Genomic DNA, 11,632 nt, shown 5'->3' with positions numbered 1-11,632 from the left:
TGGATTTATTGTATTATCTTTTAGGTGGCTGACTTAATTGTTTAGGTCCTGGGTTTGTATAAATATGATGTAAGATCTCTTTGTAGATAATAGGAAGATCATGGGCTATGGGATTATCTATGTGCAAATAAAGTTGTAATCATATACAAAGGATTTGGTCAATCATAGGTGATCGAATTGGGTTTGTGTAAGAGGTTTAAGACCTTCAGTATTGAGCTTAACTGGAACTGTACTCAGGCATAGGAGATGCTATTCTGGCAGTTCACTCTTCTTTCCAGATTGTAGTTTGAAGATTTTTTGTAGTCAGTGAGGCTCCTTTTGTGATGAGAAGTGTGCTCTACATAGTGTGCCTTGCTGCATGTTCACGACCCTTATATGTAATATTTAATCATCTATTCAGTGGATAGATATTGTTGGTCTCCAATCCCACCATGGCTTTTCCTCCTTGAGGTTTTCCACGTATAAATCTCTGTGTTATGGTGTCCATATTTGTGGTTGGATTATTACTTAATGTTATCTTCTTTTATGCATACTGATTACTAAGTTGTTTTACTAATAAGGTTAAAATTAATCATTCTGGGAGAGCACTGATTCACCCCTCCCCATCTCAGTGTTCTTGGATTCCAATAAGGTTATAGATGAAAGTACATATTCAAATTATAGATAGTTCATATTAATGCTCTCTTAAAATTACTAAAACAATCCCACAACAATCTCTATAAAAGATTCAATGTCTTGTGTTGAAAAATAAGCACTTGTATAACCATTTGGTCACCTTAGCCATATATCTATTTTAGTCATGCAACACTCCAACCTCCTAAAAATGGTGGCTCATTAGACTCCCTACCATTGCACATATTGTTTTCCTATAAGCAATATGAGTTTTCCAATTATTTAGTCAATATTAATGACATACGTTCCTACAATTCATGATTAATTTATATGGAAGGTACATGAAGTGATAGTAAGATGGGAGGAAGATGTAGATGTAAATATATCTATATGTGATGTAAGTATGCTAAGATGAATCAAATTTAATGCTATAATATATTTGGGAATAAAAATTAGTGAAGGCATTGAAAATGATACTGCATTCAAAGAAATAGTTCAAGTAATTATATCACCAACATTTTTGAAATTCATCACACTCAAATAGTATAACAAGAAATAAATAATATAAATTTTGTACCAAATTTTTTAGAGCTATCCACCTCACCTAAATTAACAAGATCATGTGAAACTTATTATTTCTCTATATAGAAATGATAACAATACTAATTAAAAGATGATTATGAATGTCATTTTTAGTATGTTAAGTCATTAAAAGGTTCAAATGACACCTTGTTCATAAAGGAATGTCGAGTTGAGATCAATATCTCAAGGCATGCAAATAAATTACAATGCCTTGCATAAGAGTGATTGATAGAAAATAAAAGTAAAAATCTAATTTAAAAATCAACAAAATTCGAAAGACCTCCCAATTGAAAATAACCCAACAAACCCAAGACATAAAGGTGGGTAGGATAAATAAAAACTAAATATGGAAAGCACAAAACCCTAAAAAAGATATACTTATGATGCACAAATCAAAGGAATCCAAGCTCTAACAAGATGTTTAAAATATTTAAAAGGAATTTACTTATTTACCTTTCCTGATATTTTGAGGATATACTGGCTTACCTTCCTAACAACTTTCCATTTAGTTTAATATAAATGACATAATATGATTATTAAAAAAGCCTTTACAATTTTGAATAACAATTTATTTTTCTACGTTCCACTTGGTTGATTCATCCAAGAAAGAGGAGACAAAAAAGGGCATTTACATCTGCTTGGCGACAATAAAATGGATGGATTGCAGGCCGGGAGCATCCATGCCAAGAAAAAAAACAATGCATCCAAAATTGGCCATCTACGAAACTGTAGCTATGCTTTCTTCCTGAACTGCTACTCCTGTCTTTAAATATCCCTCAAATTCATTACCCTTTTCCATCTTCATATTCATATTGATCTTAGTTGCAATCCAAGGATGGACAACGGAGCTACTAAATCTGGTAATTCAAGGAATAACAAATCAGTCTGTTCTCTTTTTGTTTCTAAGAAGCTATGCATGATCCTCCTTTTATTGTTTGCTTTGGGTATTGATATAGGGAGTGCAGGTGTAGTAAAAAGAAGCTGGCCAGAGCTGGTGGGAGCAGATGCTGAACATGCAAAGGCGATGGTGAAAGAACAAAATCCAAGTGTGACCCCAACAATTGTTCCAGAGGGCTCCTTCGTCACCTGTGATTACAGACAACATCGAGTTAGAATTTATATCAATTCGGAAACCAACAAGGTTGTTTCAGGCCCCAAAACAAGGTTGGTTAAGCCTTAAAATTGCATGCAGATGCCCAAATATACCCATCTTTTGTAAAATTTCAGAGTTTTAATTGTAGGTCTTTGTTGAAGTGTTCTTTCTGTGAAATGACTTCCTATATAATTTTCAGGTGTGAAATTTAATTTACCAAGAATGAATTGCGTGTGTGATCACTAGTACATTTGGGTCAAGATTTCGACGGCCAATCGTCGGATTTCCGACCACATTTCGTCGCACTACTGACAAAAACGGCCGTCAAAAACTTTGTCTCGGAAGTTCCGACTATCCTCGTGGTCGTCGCAATTTCGACATTACCACAACCTTTCTAACGGCCACCATGCATGCTCATTCCGCGAACGAATACCATTGCCATCTCGGGCTGTCATCGGAATTCCAACACCAAAGTATAAAATTCCAACAGAGGAGTGCCGTGGGATGCACAACATCCTTGTTGGGCGTTTCATTAGTGGTCATTGGAATTCCGACGATGAGAGATGATGTGGGTCGAACGGCTTTGCCGTCGGTGCATGAAAGCATTGAATGAGTTCTACTTTTAAAAATTACATGAAACATTTTTAATTTATTTGATTCAGTGTTATTTGCAAAAAATGATTATCAATGATGTTTCCTTTCTCCAAGAATTGTCTAGGACCTTTCCATTAGATAACATGTAACATCGAATGACTAAATTTTTTCTTTACAATTGCTTATTTAATTTAAGTATTATCTCAGCGTGAATTAAAATTTTTATTTGTACGGAAGTAGAACATACAAGTTGAAGAGTCTCTTGCATGCAAATTTCCTAAAAGAAAGCAAGCAAACATTATCTTGAATGACATGGAAACAAGCTCATCTGTTGCCTAGAAAAGAGCAATTGGAGAATGGCAGAGGAAAGTGTTTAAGGGTGATAAATAGATAGATAGTATGCAATACAAACAAACAATGTCTGGAGTGTTTGATGTAACGTCTCTAATTTATGTCCGGAGGGTCTAACTAGTTTTGGAGTTCCTGCGAAACCTATTGGGCCACACTTGGAGGAAATCAATGTGTTCGTGCAAGGAGCACCTTTTTTCTATTATGAGAATGATACTTTTGCACCTAGGGATATTTGGAAGTCAATATCCAAAAATTTCTATACTGTGGAACAAGAGTTGGCGGACTCGAAGTACAATTGTCAACTTTTAGAAGACCAAGAGGTTATGTACACAATCTCCCAATAGAAGAGCGACCACAAGAATTACCTCTCCCCCTAATGACTATTCAGGAAGCACTTCCTCAAACAAAGGACTATTGGCCTCCATGCGATCAAAGAAAAAAATTAAAGCATAGACTCTAGACGATGTGGTGGTGTCCTCCGTGAAGAACTCTACACTATAATTGAAAATTCACAAGGGAAACTACAAGATAGTGAAGAGAAATACAATCTTGAAAAGTGGGAAGAATGGATCTTGGTTTGGGTGGGGCCAAGTCAGGTGGCTCCTCTAGAGGTTGACGAGATAGAAATCATATTAGAATTTGAAAAAGATCACACTCATGGAACTTCGTGTGCGAGTGATCGATTGCGGTGTCTGGGTAATGCATTCCAAAAAGATACAGTTGCATTCCAAATAGATATAGTCTTGATGGCATGCAACTGTATCTATTTGGAATGCATCACCCAAACACCGCAATCGATCACTCGCACACGAAGTTCCACGAGTGTGATCTTTTTCAAATCCTAATATGATTTCTATCTCGTCAACCTCTAGAGGAGCCACCTGACTTGGCCCCACCCAAACCAAGATCCATTCTTCCCACTTTTCAAGATTGTATTTCTCTTCACTATCTTGCAGTTACCCTTGTGAATTTTCAATTATAGTGTAGAGTTCTTCACGGACGACACCACCACATTGTCTAGAGTCTATGCTTTAATTTTTTTCTTTGATCCCATGGAGGCCAATAGTCCTCTGTTTGAGGAAGTGCTTCCTGAATAGTCATGGGGGGGAGAGGTAATTCTTGAAATCGCTCTTCTATTGGGAGATTGTGTACATAACCTCTTGGTCTTTTGAAAGCTGACAATTATACTTCGAGTCCGCCAGCTCTTGTTCCACACTATAGAAATTTTTGGATATTGACTTCCAAATATCCCTAGGTGCAAAAGTATCATTCTCATAATAGAAAAAAGGTGCTCCTTGCATGAACACATTGATTTCCTCCAAGCATGGCCCAATAGGTTTCGCAGGAACTCCAAAACCAGTTAGACCCTCTAGACATGAATTAGAGACGGCACATCAAACACTCCAGACATTGTTTATTTGTATTACATACTATCTATCTATTTATCACCCTTAAACACTTTCCTCTGCCATTCTCCAATTGCTCTCTTCTAGGCAGTTGATGAGCTTGTTTCCATGTCATTCAAGATAATGCTTGCTTGCTTTCTTTTAGGAAATTTGCTTGCACATGACTCTTGAACTTGTATGTTCTGCTTCCGTACAGATATAAATTTTAATTCACACTGAGATAATAATTAAATAAAATAAGCATTTGTAATGAAAAGATTTAGTCATCCGATGTTACATATTATCTAACAGAAAGGTCATAGACAATTCTTGGAGAAAGGAAACATCATTGATAATCATTTTTTGCAAATAACACTAAATCAAATAAATTAAAAATGTTTCATGTAATTTTTAAAAGTAGAACTCGTTCAATGCTTTCATGCACCGATGGCAAAGCCATCTGACCCACACCATTATGCATAATAGAACAAATCAATATAATAGGCTATTATAAAGAATATATACAAAAATATGAAAGAACATTAAATTACCATTACAAACCCGTAAACCATTAAATAGTGAAAATAGATATAAATTTGTAAATGTCTCCCTATAAACACCACAACCATAACCAAAACAAAAAAAATTCTTACCCGCAGAAACTTAGCTGGTGAGTTGCAAGTCTACAACATCTCTTAGATGATCAAACCGTTTCTTAATTTTGCTCTTCTGGTTAGTCAATGGATTTAGTTGCATGTTCAAGTTTACTATTTGAAGCCTTCTGTTTCCCTATATTTGAGACATAATAAAATTCTTGTGAGTAGGAAATTGATTCAGGAGTTACGTGTGAAGAATTTGGCAAAGTAAATGATGACAATCAAACTCAAATTTTATCTATCTTGATTAAAGACTTTTATCCTGATGGCATTAAATTAAAGTTCTTTCTCTATTTTTTGGTGATCTCTAGAGAAGAGGTTGCTTTGCATCGACCTAGGATACATTTAACTTGTGTTGTATCTACGGAAATATGTATCCTAGGACGATGCAATGCAACCTCTGCTCCACCAATACCAGATAGAAGAGAAAGTACTTTAATTTAAAGCCATCACAATAAAATGCTTTCAAGACATATATTAGGTATAAAAGGAAGCCTACCCTATCATTTGAAGGGGTTTACCTACAATTCAAGTGATCTCTTAATTATAAAATCAATTCAATTCCAAGTGAACGTGCAATCACGCATTCATCAAGAATTGAAGGAGAAATCAAGTTAATAAAGATATTTAATAAAGATGTCATCTTTTAAATTAAGAAATGGGTAGGAGATTAAGAATACAAACCTTCCATATTGCACACTTCAAGGTATATTAAAATCAGTTTAAAGTGTATTCATTTAGGGACCTTTCATAAAATATTCTCAACTTACATATCATAAAAGGATCTGCTCCACCAATACCAGATAGAAGAGAAAGTACTTTAATTTAAAGCCATCGAGATAAAATGCTTTCAAGACATATAAAATCAAGTGATCTCTTAGTTATAAAATCAATTCAATTCCAAGTGAACAGGCAATCAAGCATTGAAGGAGAATTCAAGTTGGTGCAGGTGAATTTGGAAGACAAAAGGACTCAATGAAGCCAGTAAAGACTTTTGAAGGTCTTAGGAGTGAAGAGCCAATCAATTATGCACACAATGAAGCCATTAAAGACAATCACCGTTAGCATAGATTGCAGGATATGCACAAGATGTGTTTGAAATGGATTTGGAAACTTCCAACCAAATGCGATTAGTGAGTATAGATGTTGTAGTGCAATTGCCCAGGTACACATGCATGCAAAATATGTAAGCTTAGATAAGGCACATGAACTATTTGACATAATGCCTCAAAGATCACCCAATATCCAATGATGGTTGGGAGAAAGAAAACATCAATTTTTTCGTAATCTTAAATATTTCTTTATTCATCACTATAAATCTATTATGAATATAGTCTCAATATTGCAGAAATTTATTCTATTATGAATGCAATATTTAGGGATGTAATCTTTATATATTTTTTTTTATTAGGAAAAGGTCCTAATACAATCCCCAACTAATTAATCTACAGAAAGATACCACTAAAGAAAGAAATTCAATCCTCACCACTATGGTATTGAAGGCTTTTAAGACACTTGGATTCCTATTTTGGCCCGCTTTTCCTTGACCCTATGTTAAGATAGTAAACTAGTTTGAGAGAATCCATTGGGTGGGAAATTGTGTATGTTTGCAATTATTTTCATGCATGGAAAGTGATTTAAAGTTTGGACAAATAGAGGATAAATATTTCTTGAACCTTCAAGGACATGTGTAGAGCACCGCATGGATGTTTCTCCATTATTGAACTCTTTGAATATGTAAGTAAATTATTTTTGGTTGATGACACAGTAAGTGTGGTATTTGTCTTTTCGATATGTTGTGGATAATATTAATCAAATATGGAATTTTTTTGATGCTATATACACTATGTTTTGGATTGAATTTAGGTAAGCGAAGAGGTAATGGAAGAATAAAAGAGGTACACAAAGGAAGAAGAGTGAAATAGGTGGTTTGGGATGGAGGTTACAAGTATATATGATAATTCGTATGGATAATTTGTTGTCTATAAAGAGGCAAATAAGCTTTCACAACTTCAACATGAATGAATGCCTCATCTACAGAAGTAAAAGGTACCTCTAATGGTTTCAAAATTTGTCAAAATAGTTATGATATACCAAATAATCAATTGGAATATCCTTTAGGTAACTAATATTATCTTCAAACTATTTATTTTGATTTTCATCATATCCTTTCCATGTGAATTTCCCTTGGTTTTAGTCCCATTTTTTCTTTATTTTATATATATTCAAAACAAAATTTATAGATTCATGCCTCTAATTGTCTCACCACTCATTAATTGTTTGGGATTTTTATTCCATTCATGAAGGTTGGCATCTATTCTAAGACTTTGTGTCATGGCCAAGCTAAATTATTTGCCTCTAGTTTCTCTCCAATCTAGTCACCTAGTAGCATGTGAAATCTATCTCTTCCTAATTATTGTTCTCTCCATCTTGCTAATGACCATTTCATTAATGAATCCTTCCTCATAATTTTGGATAAGTGAGACAATGTTAGCTCAAGGAATCTTTTCAATCCTCTTTCAAGATTCTTTCCCAAGTAATAATCTTGCATATTGGAAAATAAATTACGCTTCTATTTTTCCAAGCTACTCTTCCTTATAATGTTTATATTTATTCTAAAGTGCTCATTGTGACTCATGTTTACTACTCTTCCTATTAGTCTCATTCCAATATCTCCTACAAAAATATGGAATGATTACATTTATATTTTATTTGTGTCTCCTAAATATCCACAAAATTTGGAACAATAATACAATTTTTCAATAATATTTAATTGTAAAAGAAAGGATTAAAATGGAACTAAACACTCTAAATAAATTAATCAAGGTTAAAGGGATAAACTAGGATCCATCTTCTTACAGTCTAGGCCTTAGAATAGATTTTATTAACACTTCACCTTTTGCCCTTTTTTCAAATCAAGTTAGTTTAGGACAAAAAGCATCACGAGATTGAAATATTAGATGATTAGGTTCCAGCTATTCAAGCATTCGACAATTCAATGTAAGTCCCCTTGTGATACCAGCAATCACATCAACCAACTATGTTTATCCACACGTCGTGACCCGACATACCAGAACCTTCGAGTTGTCTCAAGTGATCCTTAAGCAAATCTCCAGCATTTGAGTAACTTTGTTCAAGAGAGGATAAGATACTTTTGGGTATTTTATTCTATGTTTGCATGTGCATAAAAAACACATCAACACCTCCCACTTGTCAATGGATAAGCTAAAGTTTCTCTATAATGAATGGTTTATAAGGCACACCACTTGATGAAGGTTTTGCAAATGGGGTGGTAAGTTGAATGGGTTTGATCTTGGGACAATCTACATGGTTAAACGTGCTTGATTTAGAGTAGTATTAGTATGGGTGACCTCCTAGGAATCCCTAATGCTTCACCGCTATGAGCATCACTTTGATGAAATGAGTACTAAGTGATCCATTCTTATAAGGGGTTCATGTAAACTACTTATGAGAATGGGTCAGCTTGACTCTAAAACTATGCAAGTGAGTTTTGATATAAATATCATAGTATGAAAGTCTTGTGAAAACACTCATTCTTCTAGCATTGAAAGTTGTGAGAGAGTTATTAAGGGGATTCTCGTGTGTATAGATTCAATGTATAAATTCAAGACAGATATTGAGGTGATATTTCTTTCCTTTTGGTACATTAATCTTTAAATTGGATGCTCTTTTGCCTCCATGGTAGGGAGTAAATAATTTTTATGTGGGTTCCTTTTTTCATTCTTGGATTATTAAGGAAAACATAGTTTGTGAAGAGGAGGTTTTGCTTGTTATCTTATAAAAAAATTGGGTATTAGCTATTATAATAAACGATAGACAAAACAATGTCCTCTAAGGCTGTTGAAAAGAAATATCTATATGATGGATTCTCTTCCCAATTTATCTTCAAAGTTATTTAGTAAATATTTGGGAAACCAAAATAGGGTATGTTGATTTGAAAAGGAATAACTAAATACAAAAATTCCCAAAAGAAGATGTGTTAGCTAATTATTTTTGTTCCTTTGGTATTTTGGAAGTTGAAATGTTCCTTATATCTCTTCAATCTCCAAACCTTGTTCCAACAACCATAAAATTTTATGATTGGGATGCAAGGGAGATTAGTGGATTTGATGGGTTGGCTTTGGCTAGATTCACCTAAGACAATTGATGATTTATTAGGCATTGTTGTCGTCGATGCATTGTTAAGGTTATTATGGTTGATTATCAAAGCTAATGGGATTCAAATGTAGAGGCATGTTTAAGATAATTCTTATCATTGGTTGGTTAATAAAAATATGGTTTCAAGATTGATGCACAAAACATATTAGAAGGGCACTTTTATGATGTATGTGAAATAATCACATTATTAAGCAAAATAATAGGTAATCTATAGGCAAGAATACTCCATATATAGATATTCTATATGAGGGATATGACTAATTCCACAAACTATAAGATTGACTAGGCTTTTCTCATTAGTGGAATCATATAATAGCTAGTGTGTATTGTTGCCTAGATGCATGAATTTGTAGTTTCCATACAACTAAGAAATGATAATGTTTCTAAGTACAAACCAAGTGGGAACTATGGACCCACTAATCTTATTTACAGTAACCACTCGCCACGACTATATTATGATAACTCTCTTATTGATAATAAAGAGTATCTAATACATTTATTAAGACCCTGATTATGGTCATGGTAGACCACACAAAGAATGACTTCCATAGGAGGCTAAGAAGGTGATCCATGAACAAGAGTTTGTTTCATTCAATCCTTAACATTAACTATCATTAAGGTGGAAGAATTTAGTTAACAACCTCTTATGCTACCTAGGTACCCTAATGTGATATTCTATTAGAATTAAACAAGTAGTTAGAGTTCATTCTATTTTTAAATCCAAGCATACAGGGGGGACTATAATGATCCATCATCATTGAGTGTTATTAATTAGATAAGAAGGGATTTTGAAAGGGCCCTGATCCCTTGTGCAAATAGAAAGATGAAGCATTAATCCCAACAAAACAACAAAACAAAACAACTCCAAAACAACAAAACAACAAGAGGTAGAAAAACTAAAGCAAAAATGAACCATCCTAAAATCAGGGTTGTTTAAAAAATTGATCCAAAGCTCTTTGATTGAGCACAAAGGAAGGACCCTTCTCTCCAAATCCTATTTTCTTAAGACAATGAAGGGACATAATATCATTGGCACATCCATCATTAGAACCCAAAGCATTATATATCCTTGAACAATCCAAAGGGGAACTCCTTTGATTAGAATCAATATTTTGAATCTCCTGGGAAATAGGGAAAGTTTCATCCTTATTTTTCTCCTTACAAGCATGACAAATAACCGAAGAGTACTCATACTCAAACTTCTGCACCCATTTTCCAAATTTAGAGATAGGTTAATCTGGGTAGGGAGAGTTTGATCGCCATTGATTGAGGATGCCAAGATTATGTTTGATATAGATAAAAAAAAATGGGATTAAACCAAGGCTCAAGGACCCATCTACACAATAGCAATCATATGACAAGAGTAACCACTTCCATAAGATATGAAACTTAAAACAATGTGACAAAGATATTACTATGTATAACTTGAGAGAATTCAGAATTATACCCTTATTTGATCCAAGGGGTTATATGGAGGAGAAGATAGTGAGAAAGTATGTTTATCTGACTAATTTAGAGATTTTTTTGGAAAATTTTGCCAAAAAATCTCAATTTAGAGAAAGTGATTATTTTACTACCTTACTTTGTTTTGTCTTAGCTTGAAAAAAAAAAGTCTAGTTTAGATTATTTTCCTATAAAGAAAAATGCTCTAACAATATTGTTATCAAATGCAAATATTTAGAAGCTATTCCATATGATATTCTTGATAAAACCATTTCTTTTATAGAATCTAGAAAGGTAAATATTTTAAGAGTTGACTATGGAGATAGCCACCCAAGATCTAGAGGTCTAATGGAAAGCACAACAAAATGAGAAGATCAATATGACATGAATAAACTATATTCCTATCAATGAAAGCAAGTTTACAATATGAATGAATGAGATTATAAATAGAACCCCTTGATTATATAGGTCAAGACGAGACATGTAGGATATCATAAGATTATGAAAGTATCTTAATCTTATGATATCAGACATAAAGTGATAAGTATCCTATGTATACCTTAAGTAAACTTAAATGATAAGGCATAAAAATGACCTAATAGTGGAAGTAGCTAGGTAATATCCCTATTACACCAACAATTATTGCTACTTGTTCTTTGATTCATCTCATTGATATGGCTCAAATTAAAATAATTCATTTCATCAATCAGAATAAATATATTCAAAATTTTACTAAG

This window comes from Cryptomeria japonica, chromosome 10 (assembly GCF_030272615.1).
Source record: "Cryptomeria japonica chromosome 10, Sugi_1.0, whole genome shotgun sequence".
Classification (NCBI taxonomy): domain Eukaryota; kingdom Viridiplantae; phylum Streptophyta; class Pinopsida; order Cupressales; family Cupressaceae; genus Cryptomeria; species Cryptomeria japonica.
The sequence above is the reverse complement of the archived record's forward strand: the minus strand, read 5'-3'. Positions refer to the sequence as shown.